A 17,649-nucleotide genomic window follows, 5' to 3' on the forward strand; every position below is an offset into this window, starting at 1 on the left:
CTGGCTTACCTTTAAAAAAATTAGAACACTCATAAACAATTTTCTGGAGTTGTGCTATCCAGTATAATAGCCACTGGCTACATGTGGCTGTTTAAATTTAAATTAATTAAATGAAATAAAACTTAAAGTTTAGTTTCTCAGTCATACTACCTTTATTTCAAGTGCTCAGTACTCATACAACGCTGATGGCCGCTACCTTGGACAGAGCATAGAACATTTTTCTGTCTAATAGAATGCTCTGTTGGACCGTGCTTGGCTACTGGAGTCATAAATACCCTCTTTAGTGTACTTGTGCTCTTGAGTTCACCAAAGCTCCCAAATCACATGCACATTTTTGGCCCTTTCTCTGATAGAAGATACTTGCTCATGAAGGTTTGAATCCCAGCCAACTCTGACTTTGGCCAACTACCAGACGTTTTGGTGTGTCTGTTTTCCCATCTGTAAAATGGGGCTAACTAATTAGCTATTCTTGGCTTTACATTTGTTAATATATAAGAAGAGTATCTGGTGCATTGTAAATGTTTGTAAGTGCTGATTGTCCTTATTGTGTAAATTATCTCCCTGATATCTCTGAATACTTGAGTATGCTGCCCTGCTTTTAGTAGCAAGTTAAGCAACAATGAAACTTTCTAGACACTGAATCCTCTTTCCTCTACCACCCTATCTTTCACCTTTATTATAGGCATATTTCTTTCTTTCTTTTTTTTTTAAAGGGAGGGGCGCAGGGGGAGAGGGAGAGAGTGTTTCTTAAGTAGACTCCATGTCCAGCACAGAGCCCAAAGTGGGGCTCAGTGTCACGACCCTGAGATCATGACCCGAGCCAAAATCAGGAGTCAGGCACTTAACTGACTGAGCTTATTATAGTCATACTTTTTAGGACCTGTTTGTTCATATTACCTTTAGTTCCTCACTTTCCATTTACTCTTTCAATTAGCAATAATCGCGCCTCGGATAAACCTCATTGGCTACGATACTGCCACTGCGCAAAGCTTCCATTTACTCTTAAATGCACTCCAGTCTGGCTTCTGCCTCCACCATTCCATTTAACTCTACTTGGCTAATAATCACCATTCTGTCTGTTGCTAAATCCAGTGGACACTTACAGAGCCAGTATCACATAATGGCTAAGAATTCAGGCGCCGGGTTCTATATAGTTTGCTAGTTATGGCCCTGTACAAGCTACTTGCTTTCTCTAGGCCTTAATTAGTTCATCTATAAAAAGGGGTTAAAAAAGCTTTCTGATAGGGTGTTGTGAGAAATGAATGAATCAGTACCTTTATAGTGCTTACACTAGTCCTAGGAATGTTACAGTCATTGAATGAATGCCTCCTATTATTAGTACTAGCATTCTATATTTTAACACATTTCCTTTCCTTCTTGAAATAGGAAACTCTTGATTTATTACACTTCACTTATATTTTGTACGTATGTATGGCTTCTCTTTCTCATTCGGCTGTGGGAATTTCTTCTTGTCTTTTTTCCAATGTAAAAGTGAGAGTTTCTCATAAATAGATCCTTCAAAGCCTGGTTTTCAGGCCTTCTTTTCTTTTTCCCTTACACTCTCTTCCTAGGTAATATCATCAACTTGCAGGTGTCAGATATCTTTGAAATACTGAAGATTGTATGATTTGCCTCTCTGGGCCAGATGTATCTTTTGAGCTCAAGACCCATTTATACACTCGTCTACTCACTTCCATTTTGATGTATGACAAGTTTCTCAAACTGAACATATTCAAATTTGAATTGTTTCTCTTTTTTCTCCTTTGCACTTGGCAGCATTATTCACTGAATTACTTATGTCAGTAATTTGGAAGTTATCTTGGATATCTTTCTTTTAGTCAGTCACTAAGACCTGTTGATCCTTGCGTTCAAAATAAAATTCCAAAATGTCCACTTTTTACTATCCAATCAGTTGTAGCTTCTCTGCTATTAATCTAGACCAAGCCACTATCATCTCTTAGCTAGAAAATAGCCATAGGAGTTTTTTAAAATTGTGATAAAATATAGATAACATAAAATTTAATTACTCTACTGTATACCATTTTCAAGTGTACCATTCAGTAGTATTAAGTACATTCACATATGCTGCCGTCCACCATTCTTCCACAGAACTCTTTTCATCCTGCACAACTAAAACTCTGTACCTATTAAAGAGCAACTCCCCATCCCCTTCCACCAGCCTGTGGCAACCACCATTCTACTTTCTATCTCTATGCATTGAACTGTTTCATGTATGTAATAGAAGTGGAATCACAGTAGTTATGAACCATACATAGATTTTCATCTTAATTCTTGGTAGCCTACCCTGTTAAATATCCTCACTCTTTTTTTCTTTACCCTTTCTATTCTCTCTGCATTCTTTTCCTCTAACCCTTTTTACCTTTTTGTGCTTACTTATGTTCCACAAACGTATTTTTGAAAATAGGGATTAAATTTCCCACTCAAAAAGCATTGAATGACCGATTGGATAAGAAAACAAAACCCAAATGTATTTTGCCTACAAGTGACTCACTTTTGCTTCAAGGATATACATAGACTCAAAGCGACTGGAGGGAAAAAGATATTCCACACAAGTGGAAACCAAAGGAGAGCAGAAGTAGCTGTACTTAATGTCAGACAAAGTAGACTTTAACTCAAAAGTTAAAACATGAGATAAAGAATTTTACACTGTATAATGATAAAGGGATTATGTCTTTAAGGGGTTGTAATAATTGTAAATATATATGATCCCAACATTGGAGCACCTGAATGTGTTAAGTGTATGCTAACATATGATGGGAGATCATATGTTGTAGATTTGTTGTAGACAATAATATAATAGAGTAGGGAACTTTAGTGTTCTATTTTCAACAGTGAATGTGATATCACCTAGGCAAAATCAATTAGGAAACATTGGATTTGAACCAATGTTATATGTATATAATATATGTAACATATGTATGTGTTATGCACGTATATATCTTTTTTTTTAAATTTTTTTAAAGATTTTTTATTTATTTATCAGAGAGAGAGATGGGGAGAGAGCGAGCACAGGCAGACAGAATGGCAGGCAGAGGGAGAAGCAGGCTCCCTGCTGAGCAAGAAGCCCGATGTGGGACTCGATCCCAGGACGCTGGGATCATGACCTGAGCTGAAGGCAGCTGCTTAACCAACTGAGCCACCCAGGCGTCCCTGCACGTATATATCTTTAAAAACAATGTTGTATATTTAGCATTCCATCTAACAGCAGCTGAATATACATTCTTCTCAAGCCCATGTGGATCATTCTCCAGGATAGATCATATGGTAGGTCATAAAACAAGTCTTAGCAAATTTAAGAAGATTAAAATCACACCCAGTATCTTTCTAGACCACAGTGGTATGAAACTGGAAATCAACAACAGGAAGAAATGTGGAAGACTCACAATTATGTGGAAATTAACACACTATTGAACAACCAGCGGATCAAAGGGAAATAAAGAAATAATCTTGAATTAAAAGTGGAAACAGCATCTCAAAACTTTGTGATGCAGTTCTGTGAGGAAGTTTATAGTGATAAATGCCTACAGTAAGAAACTGGAAAGATCTGCAATAACCTCACTTTATAACTCAAGGAACTAGAAAAAGAACAAACTAAACCCTAAGTTAACAGAAAGAAGAAAATACCAAAGTTTGGTATTTTCAAAAATTAATGAAAGGGAGACCAAAAAGAAAATAGAAAATATCAATGAGAGAAAGTGCTGTTTTTTTGAAAGCTGAACAAAAAATAGCTTTGAAACGTTTAGCTAGAGTAAAAAAAAAAAAAATGATTCGGATAAATAACATCAGAAATAAAGAGGAGACATTGCAATTGATGTCAAAGAAATACAAAAGATCATAAGAGATTACTATGAATGATTATATGCTAACAAATTACGTAACCTATAAGAAATGCATAAATTCCTAGAAACATACAGCCTACCAAGACTTAGTAAGAAATAGAAAATCTGTATCAGTAAGAAATAGAAAATCTGTTCACAGTAACAAAGTAAGGAGATTGAATCAATAACCAGAAACCTCCCAACAAGGAAAAGCCTAGTACCAGATAGTTTCCTGGTAAATTCTAAATATTTAAGAAAGGATTAACACCAGTCCTTCTCAAACTCTTCACAAAAATTGAGGAGGAGGTCAGCATTTTGCAAGGCCAGCATTACCCTAATACCAAGCCAAATGAGGACATTACAAGAAAAGAAAACAGGCCAATATACTTACTGAATAGAGATGCAAAAATACTGGACAAAATATTAGCCAACTGATTTCAGCACCATATTAAAAGGATCTTAATGCTATAATCAAGTGAGACTTATCCCTAGGATGCAAGGATCTTTCAACATACACAAATCAATAAATGTGATACATCATGTTAATGGGATGAAAGATAAAAATAGATAATAAAAATTATACAATCATCTCAATAGATACAGAAAATGCATTTGCCAAATACAGCCTCCTTTCATGACTAAAAATTCTTGACAAAGTAGATATAAGGAGAATATGCCTCAAAATAATAAAGACCGTATAAAACAAGACCAGGTAACATCATACTCAGAGTAAAAAGCAAAATGGTTTTCCTCTAAGATCAGGGTGCTTACTCATCATTCCTATTCAACATACTACCAGAAGCCCTTGCCAGAGCAATTAGGCAAGGAAAATAAAAGACATCCAGTTCAGGAAGAAGTAAAATTGTTTGTTTGCGGATGATACGATCTTATACCTAGAATATTCTAAAGACCCCACCAAAAAACTATTAAAAATATTTATCTATTCATTTTAGACAGAGAGCACAAGCAGGAGGGGCAGAGGGAAGGATGATCTCAAGTAGACTCCATGCTGAGTGGGGAGCCCCATGTGGGGCTTGATCTCATGACCTGAGCTGAAGCTGGGAGTCTGATGCTTAACCAGTTGCACCCCCACATGCCCCAAGAAATAATTTGCATTTCTGTGCACTAACAACAAAGCATCTACAAAGAAAGGAAGAAAATAATCTTATTTATTTACTTACTTATTTATTTATTTATTTATTTTAAAGATATTTATTTATTTGAGACAGAGCAACAGTCAGGGGCAGAGGCAGAGGGAGAAGCAGGCTCCCAGCTGAGCAGGCAGCCTGTTGTGGGACTCCATCCCAGGACCCAGGGATCATGACCTGAGACACTTCACCAGCTGAGCCACCCAGGCACCCCAAAACAATCTCATTTAAAAGAACATCAAAACCCATAAAATACTTAGGGATAAATGTAATGAGAAGATTTGTACAATGAAAACTCGTAAGACTTCAATGAAAGAAATTAAAGAAGACACAAATAAATGGAAGGATATCCCATTTTGGTTAAATGGAAGAATAATATTGTTAAAATGTCCATACTGCCCAGGCAGTCTACAGATTTAATGTAATCTTTATCAAAATTCCAGTGACATTTTTCACAGAAATAGAGAAGACAATCCTGAAATGGAACCACAAAAGACCCCAAATAGCAATGCAGCCTTGAGAAAGAACGACAAAAATTGCATCATCTTTTCTGATTTCAGTCTACAGTATAAGCTCACAGTGAAAAGGTATGGTACATAGACCAATGGAACACAATTGAGAGTTCAGAAATAAACTCTTGCATATCCTAATATGTGACTAGCATTTGACTAATAATACAAATATGTCTCTTAATATTTGAGTAGGGAGCCAAGAATGCTCTTTAGAGTGACTAAGGGGTAAAGAGCCAGTTAGATACCTGCTCCTGTAGTTCAGAAGGGGAATGATACGGACAAAGAACGGCAGTAAGACTGGGGAGCAGGGATTTGGTGACTGACTAGGTAGGTGAAGGAAGAGGAAAATAAAATAATTGCCTGGTTGGGTAATGATCAACCACAAAATTGGGCAAGTTGTGAAGGTCTGAGGACCAGGGCTGAGGTGAAAGTGGGGATAGGACAGTGATTTGGAATCTCCAGGTATGGAAGCAGATCCCTCTGATTCTTGAATCCTTTCACTTCCCCTGCTTTCTTTGGTAGTCCAGAGTTTGCAGGAGAAGGGAAAGATCTCTGACAGCTTTCACAGGTCTAAATTTTCGAATTGGCCTTAGGTGTCTATCACTTTAACCTCTTATTCACCAGATATTTTTTAATTTGTTTTTCCTTATCTCACATTTTATTTTGGAGATAAATCTTCTGAAGTAATTTTACCTTAGACTTTCTACATAGAACTGTCAGAATAGATCTGTTCTGAGAAATATAATGTGGAAATGCAGGCCAAAGAACATTTCCAAGTCTCTGTAAACATCACTTTAAATACTTCCGCTTTTAATTCATCTTAAAGAAATCAAACATTAGAATCCAAGTTAACTCTGAAGCTATGGCTAATATGTTTTGTAAAACTGGGTTACTAGGATGAAATAGCTTATGTATTTGTAGCTCTTTCTAGGTCTATTTCATATCTAGATCACTGCTTCAGACTCAGAATAGATTTATAATTATAGAGTTGGCCTTCATGCAGGTATTCTCATTCTTTGATATCAAATTTATGAAGTTTATGTATATACTTTCATCCTAGGACTTTATAATAGTAGGAATGAAGACAGAAATTATCCATAGAGTCACCAAGCTAGTCTTGCAGCAGTGTGTAGTATGGGAAAATTAGTCATTTCAGTGGTCTGTGATATACTTGCTCTGCAGTCGTAAAAATATATTCACTTTTCATTATGAGCAGATAACGGTCTTCTCACAATCGATCTTTTCTCCAGATGTCTATTTAAGAACAGTTTTATAGGTGTTTAATTACAAAAATTGTATCAGCTGACATGTTACATAATACAGATTAGTTCACAAAATGATATGAACTGTTGTTTTGTCTGATGTGTCATTTAAAAGTATTTAGCTCTTTAAAGGTGTAAAAGATCGATTTATTAGGAGTAGCAAAGCTTATCTAACCTGTAGGAGATGTTAAGAGTTTATTAGAATCAAAACTTGTTTGTACATCTCCTTTTGAGAACTGGTTGGAAATTGGTTTTCCCCACTACTTTTACATTTTATGATTAATCTAGTTCTGATAATCATAAGATATTTTCTCCCTTTTGTATAGTCTTTTGTGCCTTGTCTCTTGGTTTCAAATCATTCCAAGTGTATAATTTTTAAATCATAGCTTTTATGCACAATTTAAATGTTTACATCTTTGCTATTTTTGGGTTTTATGTAATTAAAAGAGCGTAGATCTGTGAATGCCTCAAGGAAAACTTGAAACCTCCAGTTGTCTTTTGTTTAAGGTCTTTTTGTCCTCTTTTTGTTGTTTATATGATAATAGCAGCTTTAAATGAAGAGTTTCTGATAGCCTGTTATCCATGCATTGCCAGGTAAGTTGTTAGGAGGGAGTTTGAATCTGTGTGTTAATGATAAGCAAAAATAATGTGCATATTAACTCATGTAGGTAGAGGAGATGTGTTCATTTACATATGACCCCTTTATTGCTGTGGTGAAAATGCCTAAGAGTATTTTACCTGGAAGCAATTTGTAAAAAAGAGTTGGTAGTCCTTCTTCCTGAACTGAGCAAGTGTAGCATATGGTGGAAAATGCTTTCTGGAATCAGACTGCCTGGTTTTGAGGTCCTGGTTTGCTACTCTCTAGCCTTGTGACTACAGATTCTCTCTTTCCTTTTATGTAAAATAGGATAGCAATGATATGTTGTGATGTCATTATTAAAGAACACTTGCACATAAAGGACAATCTCTATCATAAGCTATATAAACTACGTAACTGATAGTTTTTTTTTTGGTGAACCACCTATAACATTCTTCTCATGACTGCCAGAGTTAAAACAGTACTGTGGGTAGTCAGTAAATTAATTGTCCTAATAATGGTTTTCTTATTCCTCTGTGTATATATTTATACACATATATATTTAGATGTATATCTGTTTATGTATATATGTGGGTATATAAGTGCATATGTATGTATATGTATTTATGTACACATATTTACATATATATTCTGAAACTTGCTTATGTATATGCACATAAATATTTCTGCAGAAAAAGCATGTGGCCAATGCTGTCTATACATAACTACATATGTGTAAAATACACATTTTGTATAAATAATTCCAGTGCATGTATGGCATGGACTTTTACATTGTAATTTATCTTAAATGCTTAATGTGTAGTACTTGGCTATGGAAAATGCTTGGTTCATACTATATTCTTCTAGGAATCTGATTCATTCTCTGCCTGCCAGGAAGTTGCATTTATTGAATATTCACTTTTGGGAGAAATGGGCTTTCTGGTATTTTGGAAAGTTGGAGGCAAAGTATATAGTTCCCGCTCCTGGGACATGACTCGGCTTCCTCCCCTCAGAAAACACTGAACTTGCTTCAAGAACTAGGAAAACACAGGACTTATAAGTCTACTAATAGAGTAATTTTCTACAGAACAGTATGAAAGTGTCAGATTTAACAGGTTAATGTTAATATTGCTGTAGGACTTGAGATTCTCTAATTTGGCATGACCCTGCCTTGTGAGGAGAGACTTGCTGGCAGCTGATGCCATCCCCTTCATCCTTCATCCATTCTGAAATAGACTGCATATTTCATTCCTCTGTGTGGCCCTCTATTTCTGGTCAGATGTTACATATTTACCTAATTACAATGAGACTGTCCAAGTCTACCTTATGTGTAATCGGTGTTGGAGCAGTGGGTGGTAGGAAATGGAAGAGGCAGGCTTCTTCTTGCCAGTTTTTAACTCCTGTGAAGCTCTGAGCCTGTACTTGGAAGGACTGTGCTTAGGCGAGGTGAGTTTATCACTCCCTAATTCCACTCCTGTTTATTTATATGTTGAAAATAGCAAAATCTTAGTTTGGTCACTTGTTACTTGACTTTTAGATTTTTGACAATAGCTTCCTAATTACCTTTTTGGCCTCCAGTCTTGATCCTTCCAGTGTGTGCTAATGTGTGATTTTTCTGTCAGTTTAGTCTAGTCAGATCTTAAATGTTCTTAACACTGTCAAATATCTATGTAATTCTTTTGAAACTTTCATAAATTTTATATATCTTTGACATATACCAAATTTAACTCTTCTCCTGCTGTAATTTTTTCCCTAGACTTTTAGGAAATCCTGTTTTTGTACCTGAGTAGGGGTGTTCCATTTAACTGGTTGTTTCTTGGTTTTTGTACATAGAATTGAATTGAAAATACTGCTTAGTATTTTAGTACATGGCATACTATCATTGTCAACATGTAAGGCCTTCTGTTTTTCTTTATTTTTCATTCTCTTATCTTTGCCCAATTCTCTTATCCCATTATAATCAGCTTCCAGTCTTCTTTTTTCAGTATATATCCTTTTAGCCCCTATTCCAATCTAAATATCTTTAGAACATACTTGTATTCCTGAAAATATTGTTTGTGTAGGGTTGTAAGTATTCTCAGTATATGCATATACCATGTGTCACTTACCTGCTTCCAGTGATTCACACACAGTATACCTCTGTTTGCGTCTACAACTGTCACTTTTTGCAGCTATATGAAACCTTTCCTGTGGTACGTAAAATCAGAAGAGAAATTGCTGGTGTAGGAAATACACATTCTTAATATCACTATTCTAGATTGCTTTCTAAAATGTTTGTGCTAGTTTATACGCTTAGTAATAATAGGAAATGAGGGATATCCTTCCTTTATATTTTCACCAGTTTAAATGAGAACCATTAAATAATGTTAAATATTAGTCTTTAAAGATACTAGAAACAAAAATAGAATGCAAGAGAGGAAAGGTGAGAGGAAAGGTGTGTCTTCATTTAAGTAGAAAAACTTTTGTGGCCTAATTTTTCTTTATAAATTCAGGTTTAACACTTTGTTGTTAATGATAGAATAAAGATTGCATGTAAGAAGCTGTAATGTAAAGACTTCAGAGCCCATCCAGTTTATTTGTTCAACAAGGAGCATTCATAACATTCTTTTCAATTATAGAGTATTGGTGACAGGGTAGAATGTAGATTAAGGGAGATGAAGACATTTTTAGGGTGTTTTAATAACCTCAATCTTGAATACTTATTGATAGTAATACTTGGAATATAATATATGAGCATTTAAGAAATGTTTGGGTATATTCACATTCTGATATAATACTACTTTTAAGAAAAAAAATATTTGGAGTCAAATAGAAATAAGTGTATATGTGAAATAGGAGGAAAGACCAACCATTTGGAAGAAAAATGCTATGCATTAATTTATGGTTTTAGCGTTCCTTATTTCTTTGACCATGAATATTAAGGAGAAGAAAAATGATTATAGGTGACTAATGTTGAGATAGTAGTTCTTGAAGTCAAGATGCAATGACTATAATAACTTTACTTTTTGTTAGAGTTGTGTTCAGACACTGTGGGCAGATGACTTAAGAGAGATTGATAAGTAGTAATCTGTTTCTAAGCAAAAAGCCAAGTTCAAGTGTGGTTTTGGTGTAGACAGAAACTTTCCTAGGTTTGACATCACAGGGGCTGCCTGTCCTGTTTACCGTTTTGAGTTTACTATTTCAGAAGTTGCTTCGTATTTGAGTATGATTGCCTAGGAGTTAGAGTAAGTTGAGTTGAACCCAAGAGAAGGTGGCTACAATCTCAGTAATTAGTTTGTTTGCATATTTTAGTGAAATCATGAGCAAATTGTAGCCAGGAATTGGACTCATACAAGGAATGACTCCCTAGTCATGAGTATTATGAGTATTTTTATTAGACGTAATAGGTGTCTAGTAACAATTCAGAAATTTAAACCAGCATAGAAGATAGAAAAGAGGTTGGGGGTTGGTGAGGGCATGCAGATTTAGCCCAACAGTCTTTGGTTCAGGCCATTTAGATCTTGTTCTGTGGATCCTGGGTGGAAGCTGTCTCATTCTCCAGGATCATCTTCTGGAAGATTCTTAGGAATCTTCAATTTGAGGTCTCTGGCTGGGACTGTCTTCCAGTAAGTTGAGGATGTGTTATGTCACTGTAATTGAGAGCTGTGCATCCAAGGAGTTTTACTGCTGTTTTAGTTGTCAACAAAATATGCCAAGGTCATTTCCATGGGGGTTCAAGTGCAGTCTTTCCCTAACAATGCTGCAAAAATAGCCAGTCACCTAATCCGAGAGCATGTTGAGCTGATTAAATATCTAGCAAGGGAAGATAAGATTGAACAGCTCTGGAAAAATTTTATGTTAACTAGAATTTTTTATGGGAGAGAAAGGCTCCTGTATTAACCATATGTTGCACAATTTCTAAAGATTCAGTCAGTGATTACCCACAGAATTAGAAGGTATTGTGAACAGTGAGGATTTCAATCATCCTGCAGGACTCCTTGATTTCTACCATCAAGTGTGCTATGCTTGTTTCTGATTGACAAGGATATTAAAACCTAGAAACAAAAATCAAATTGAAACAGTTATTGTACCAGTTTTTCTATAAGAACATAAGTCTGCCTTTTCTCGACTTAAAGTATATAAAACAGTAAGCATATGTATCTACTTGAATACATTTTATTTGCATTTAATCTATAAAGACTGAACTTCTCTTTTGATTGGTCAAATAAATCAATTTGGAGAGAATACAGTTTTCAAAATAGGAAATCCAGAGATAGAGATACTCTAAGTCTAAAAGTTTATTATTTTGATTTGGGGACCTAAGTCACAAAAGACAAAATCAAAAAGAATTTTAAATTATAATAATACATGAGCCTTAGTTGTGGTATCCAAAGATAAAAAGTAGTTCCATGCAATATTTGAAAATACTATAGCAATAGGAATAATAATTATTAGGACCTTTAATCTTTTTAAATAAGGAGATTTTATTAAAAATGATTTTAAAAATGGCTTAGACCCAGTATTATATATTAAGAGCATTCTTTCCCAAAATAGAAATGTTAAGATCATTAGAAATACCTAAGGTATATCACACTACAGCAAGTTAGGTGGTTGAGTTCACATCTTTGTGATTTGGCCAGCTCAGCTTGTTGTCTTGTACCGTCACTAAGATTGTATACTGTAGTGTAGCACCCTCCCAGGCCTTTTCCCTGCAGTAACCATCAAACTGCAGCACACAATGACAGTTGCTTATGATGTGCTTCCAAATTACTGCATAATAAAGATAATTACATCTTCAGTTTAACACATTAGACTTTGTGTAATTCACAATTTTTACTACATAACTAAACACAGTGATTAGTTCAGCTGTTTATTTCCACCCCCCCCCCCCCCGCTCCCCCCCAGCATGACTTTTTTCCCCCTAAAGCATGAAGGAAGCAGTGCACTTATTTCACATTCTGGCTCAAGCTCCTTGATCCGGCCAACTCCTCCATAATGTTTTCCTGTCATTGCTACTGACAGTGTAACTCTCCAGAACAGAGTCTTAAACTCCAAACCACATCTACTGACACTGTAATCAATACTTCATGTTTTTACGGCATGCAGTTGCTCTAGAACTTCTAGCTTCTAAAACTGCTATTGAGAAGTCCACAGGTATCCTGATTCCTAATCCTTTTTTAAAATTTATTTTTATTGAGTTATAATTCACATATAGTATTGTGTAAATTTAAGGTATACAACTGACTGATAAATTTATATATTGCAATATGATTACCACTGTAGTGTAACTAACACTTATATCATGTCACATAATTATCATTTCCTTTTTTGGTGGGAAAATTTAAGATCTAGTCTCTTAGTAACTAACTTTGAAGTTTATAATACGGTGTTGTCTATAATCACTATGTTGTTTGTTGAGTCTCCGGGACGTTTTTATCTTCTGGTTGCAAGTTTGTACCCTTACAGTGTCTCCCCAGTGTGCCCAGGCCCTGGTAACCACCATTGTACTTTCTATTTTTATGAGTTCCGGGATTCCACATGTAAGTGATATTGTACAGTGTTTGTCTTTCTCTGATTTATCTCACTTAGCTTAATGTCCTCAGGTTCATCCATGTTGTCACAGATGGCAGGATTTCATTCTTTCTCATGGTTGAGTAATATTGAGTGACCCATTACCTATCTCCCCTGCAAGCATGTTAAATCTGCTCGTCTCCATTTTTCTGAAATGTCTAAATATTGTGTCTTGATATAGATCTATTTTCAACTATTTGTGATGGGAACTCATTGGACCCTTCGAGTTTTATAAACCCTGTCATTCAGTTTAGGAAGTTTCCTTGAATCACTTCATTAACTTTCTTTCTTTCTGTTCTCTGTTCTTTCTTTCTAGAACTCTTAATTATTTGTAGTATACTGGATTCCATGGGCTGGTTGTCTGATTTTTCTGTTTTTCTTTATTTTATTGTTCTCTTTGCTAGAATATCTCTTCAACTTTATTTTCCATCCAACCAGTTCTACCTCCAGAGATATCTAATACTCTCAGTTCTCTGATTTTGGAGGAATTTGCTGTGTACATCTGATTGGTTCTCAGCATTCTTCACTGTCAGCTTCTGAGTTAGTTTTCCTGGATCCTCTCAGTCAGTATTTGTCCACTTACTTTTTAGTTTCCGAAGTTTTTTGCTGCCTTCTCTCCATTTTTCATCTATATGAGTTTATATCTTTTAAACATTTCTTTACCATAGGTTTAGTAGGGTTGTAGGAGGGAAGTGAAATTTCATATGTGTATTCACTATGCTATTTTTTAAAAAAGATTTTATTTATTTATGTATTTGACAGATCACAAGTAGGCAGAGAGGCAGGCAGAGAGAGGAGGAAGCAGGGTCCCTGCCGAGCAGAGAGCCCAGGACCCTGGGATCATGACCTGAGCCGAAGGCAGAGGCTTTAACCCACTAAGCCACCCAGGCGCCCCTTCACTATGCTATTTTACCAAAACACTGCTCATTTTTTTAAACTACTCTTTAACAACCGTTTTATATTATTGACTTAATTCTCCTGTCTTTTAAAGGCAAGTGTTCATTATGGTTTCATCCTCCTCTTTTTGGTCTTCTCACATAGCATACTTTTCCTCAGCTTTATTTATTATTTTTTAATGTAATATTTTCTTCACATACTTACATGTTTTTTCTCTCCCTGAAGTAAAGCACATCACATAAACTCTCTACCCCTCTTAGGAGACAGCTGACATAGAAGACCCTCTCCCATCTTACCTCTGCCTGTTCCTGAAATCATCCGTTCTCAGAGCTGTCAGCATGTTTGATGCTATTAAACTGCTACTGCTTCTCTCTGCTGTTCTCTGAGCATGTCACACCTCCCCTGTGTTTCTGTATTGTTGTGCATGGCTATTCTCACTTTTTGGGATGTTGGCTCCAGCTACTGATTTCTCTCCCCAGCCCCTCCCTCCTTTCCTGACAGACTTCTGAGGTCTTAAGAATCTCTGCCTAAGTAGTCTCTTTCTGAAGCTTTCTTTCGTCTTGCTTCAATCCTTCAAGCTATAGTCTTATCCCCTCTATTTATAGCACATAGAACACCTTAGTACGATTATTTATTTATATAGTCTGACTACTTCAACTGGATCATGACTGAAACTAGGGAACAGATCCTTTCCCTCTCCATTGTGCCATTTTACTATGACTGTGTAGATGGATATATAAATAAATGCGCTCTGTAAACCACAAAGCACTATTACATTATGATGTTAATTGTGTTCAGTGATTTTCAAGAGGAAGTGGCCTTTTTGATAATTAAACATCTTCAGTTTTTTTATTATACAATTTCACCTTTCTCATCATTTACTTTTATAAAATATAAGACATATGATTACTTGGGATGGGGGTGAGGACTGTCTACAGATGAGAATTTTTCAGTTCATTGAGAAGACATTTACATCTAGCAACTTGGGTATTTATAAATAAGAGAAATTCGGAGTCATTGTTAAGGAGGTGAAGGGATAAGCCTTTGATTAAATTTATTTTCTTTCTCATCACTTTCTCCTTAGAATGCTCAGATCTAAGATGCTATCCTCAAATAGGACATAGAGCAATTTCTTACACTCCTGGGTTAATCTTCTGGTTAAATCAGTACCATATATGTGAAAGTGTATAATAATAGACTTATTCTGACTCTGACTTCATTCTTTCTTTTTTCCTATCTATTCATTTATTTTAAAGATTTATTTATTTATTTTGAGAGAGAGAGCAGAGGGAGGAGCAGAGGGAGAAGGAAAGAGAGAGAATCTCAAGCAGACTACCTGCTAACTATTTACTCCCCCTGAGTGTGGAGCCCTGTGCGGGGCTATTTTTCATGACCCTGAAATCAGGACTGGAGCCAAAACCAAGAGTCAGTTGCTCAACTGACTGAGCCATCCAGGCGCCCCTCGACTTCATTTTTGTGTGTGTGTCACTCTCCTTAACTTCTTTTTTTTTTTAAGTCTTTCAGAAATCATTCAGACTTAGTGAACATTAAGTATAGATATACACTTAATGTATTTTTAAAATAATGAGTACCTGTGGTTCTTTACTAGAAAATACATTATAAAGCTGAATGTTGTAAAACAAATCTTTTTTCTGAAAAATAATGTTGGAATTGGGATTTTTTCCCCACAACTAAGGATTTGGTGTAAGTATGTTGTAAAAACAAAGATAAAGCTATGTAAGTTTTAATAATAATTGAAGATAATAAAGTATTAAATGAGCTTAAAGGAATTTATTTTATAAGGATTTACTCATTTATTCAACCAAACCTTCTTTCATTGTATCTTGAACTCTTCCACCTTTGCCCTTACTTTTAGTTTATGACCTAATTCCCAACGTCAGGAAAATATGAAAGCCATCAAGATGAGAACTCTTCCTTAAAATATTCCTCCTTCTAGCCCTCTCTAATCTCCACCCACCCCCTGCCCCAGCATTTCAGTCTTTGCTCTCGAAATTTTTACCTCTCTCTCTCATATCAGCAACTCCTTTTCTCTGGGTTTTTCCTGTCAGTACTTACTCTATTTAGGTCTTTTCCGTCTTGAAAAAAATAATAATTCTTTAACCTGTGTATTACTCCAGCTACTGACATCTTTTTCCCCTTCTGATACCTATACTTCCTTAGTTTGCTTATGCCCCATTCATTCCTCAGCCTTCCGCAGTACACACCCTGCTGCAACATCACTCCCCCTATTTTTGCTTAATCTACTGTCTGGTGACTTCATCATTGCTAAATTCAGGGGACACTTCCCCATTCTTACCTTACTAGCCTTCTTTGCAGCTTCTGATACTATTTACTATTCTGCCCTTTTTCAAAATCTTTTTTTTTTTTTTTTTTTTGACAGTGCTTCTCTTTGGTGTCACTTTACTCTCATAGCTTTAATTACTGTGGATATGTTGATTATAGTAAATTGGTGTCTTCAGCTTTCTCTAGAGCTTTAGACGTGTTTATTCAGCTTGGCATTTTCACTTAGGTGTCTCATATGTACTGTAGACTCAACCTGCACAAGACAGAACTGTCATCTTCTTGTTCGCTCAGATCTTTTCCTCCTGCAGTTTTTTTATTTCAGTCAGTAATATGCCATTAACCTATTGCTAGAGCAGAAATCATTTTCTTTGAGTCCTCTTCCTTCTGCCCAGAGTTCAGTCACCAGGTGCTATTGGTTCTGCCTTACATCGCTCCGGTCTACCCCGTATGGCAGCCACCATTCTGTGGCCACCACCATCATCTTTCACCTGAGTAATTTTAACACTGTTTACTTTTAACTGGCTTCTCTGCCTCCTGTTCTTATTTACTCCCCCTAAGCATTCAAATGGCAGCCAGAGATATTTTTTCAAATAAAATATAATTGATATTTTCTTTTTTTAAAAGGTTTTATTTATTTATATGAGAGAGAGAACGCGCACAAACAGGGAGAAGGAGAAAGGGAAAAGCAAATTCCCCCCACTGAGCAGGGAGCCTGACGTGCATCCCACGACCCTGAGCTGAAGGCAGACGCTTAACTGATTGAGCCACCCAGGCATCCCTTTTCTTCCTTCCTTCCTTTCTTTCTTTCTTTCTTTCTTTCTTTCTTTCTTTCTTTCTTTCTTTCTTTCTTCTTTTTCTTTTAAAGATTTTATTTATTTATTTGACAGAGATCACAATTAGGCAGAGAGGCAGGCAGAGAAAGAGGAAGGAAGGGAAGCAGGCTCCCCACTGAGCAGAGAGCCCGAAGCGGGGCTTGATCTCAGGACCCTGGCATCATAACCCAAGCTGAAGGCAGAGGCTTTAACCCACTGAGCCATTCAGGCACCCCCACCCAGGCATCCGTAATTGGTATTTCTTATTAAAGAAATCTTAAATGGAGTGCTTCCTGTTATTCTTGGAGTAAAAAGACTTTCATGTTGTGGTTCCTGATTAATGCCATCAGCCTTATCCCCCATTGTTTATGGTGTCTGTTCTCCCTCAGATGGTTTTCTTTCGTTTCATTTGTCTTCACATTGTGTTTTCCCCTTAACTCATAACACACACACACACACACACACACACACACACACACACCAGCAGTTTCTGAAGTCTGATCTGGGAACTGCTAGTTACCCCTCAGACACAGTCCTTTCAGAGGGTCCATGTGGTTGGCACTGTTTTCATTGTAGTGCTATGATACTACAGTTGACCCTTGAATAACATGGAGGTTGGGTTTGGGCTCCAATAGCCCACCACTATGTAAAATTCATATATAAGGACGCCTGGGTGGCTCAGTGGGTTAAAGCCTCTGCCTTCAGCTCAGGTCATGATCCCAGGGTCTTAGGATCGAGCTCCACATCG

The 17,649-nt window shown here is 36.3% G+C and overlaps 1 protein-coding gene and 1 pseudogene across 4 annotated transcripts in view; one reads left to right on the top strand and one right to left on the bottom strand.

Moving 5' to 3' along the window:
• The window catches only part of CDK8 (cyclin dependent kinase 8), a 124,110-nt gene that overhangs the window by 41,339 nt on the left and 65,122 nt on the right, over positions 1–17,649 (top strand). The gene's annotated exons all lie outside the window — the stretch shown is intronic.
• On the bottom strand, positions 806–991 carry LOC116574682 (annotated as a pseudogene).

The sequence above is a fragment of the Mustela erminea genome, chromosome 15 (genome assembly GCF_009829155.1).
Source record: "Mustela erminea isolate mMusErm1 chromosome 15, mMusErm1.Pri, whole genome shotgun sequence".
Taxonomy (NCBI): Eukaryota; Metazoa; Chordata; class Mammalia; order Carnivora; family Mustelidae; genus Mustela; species Mustela erminea.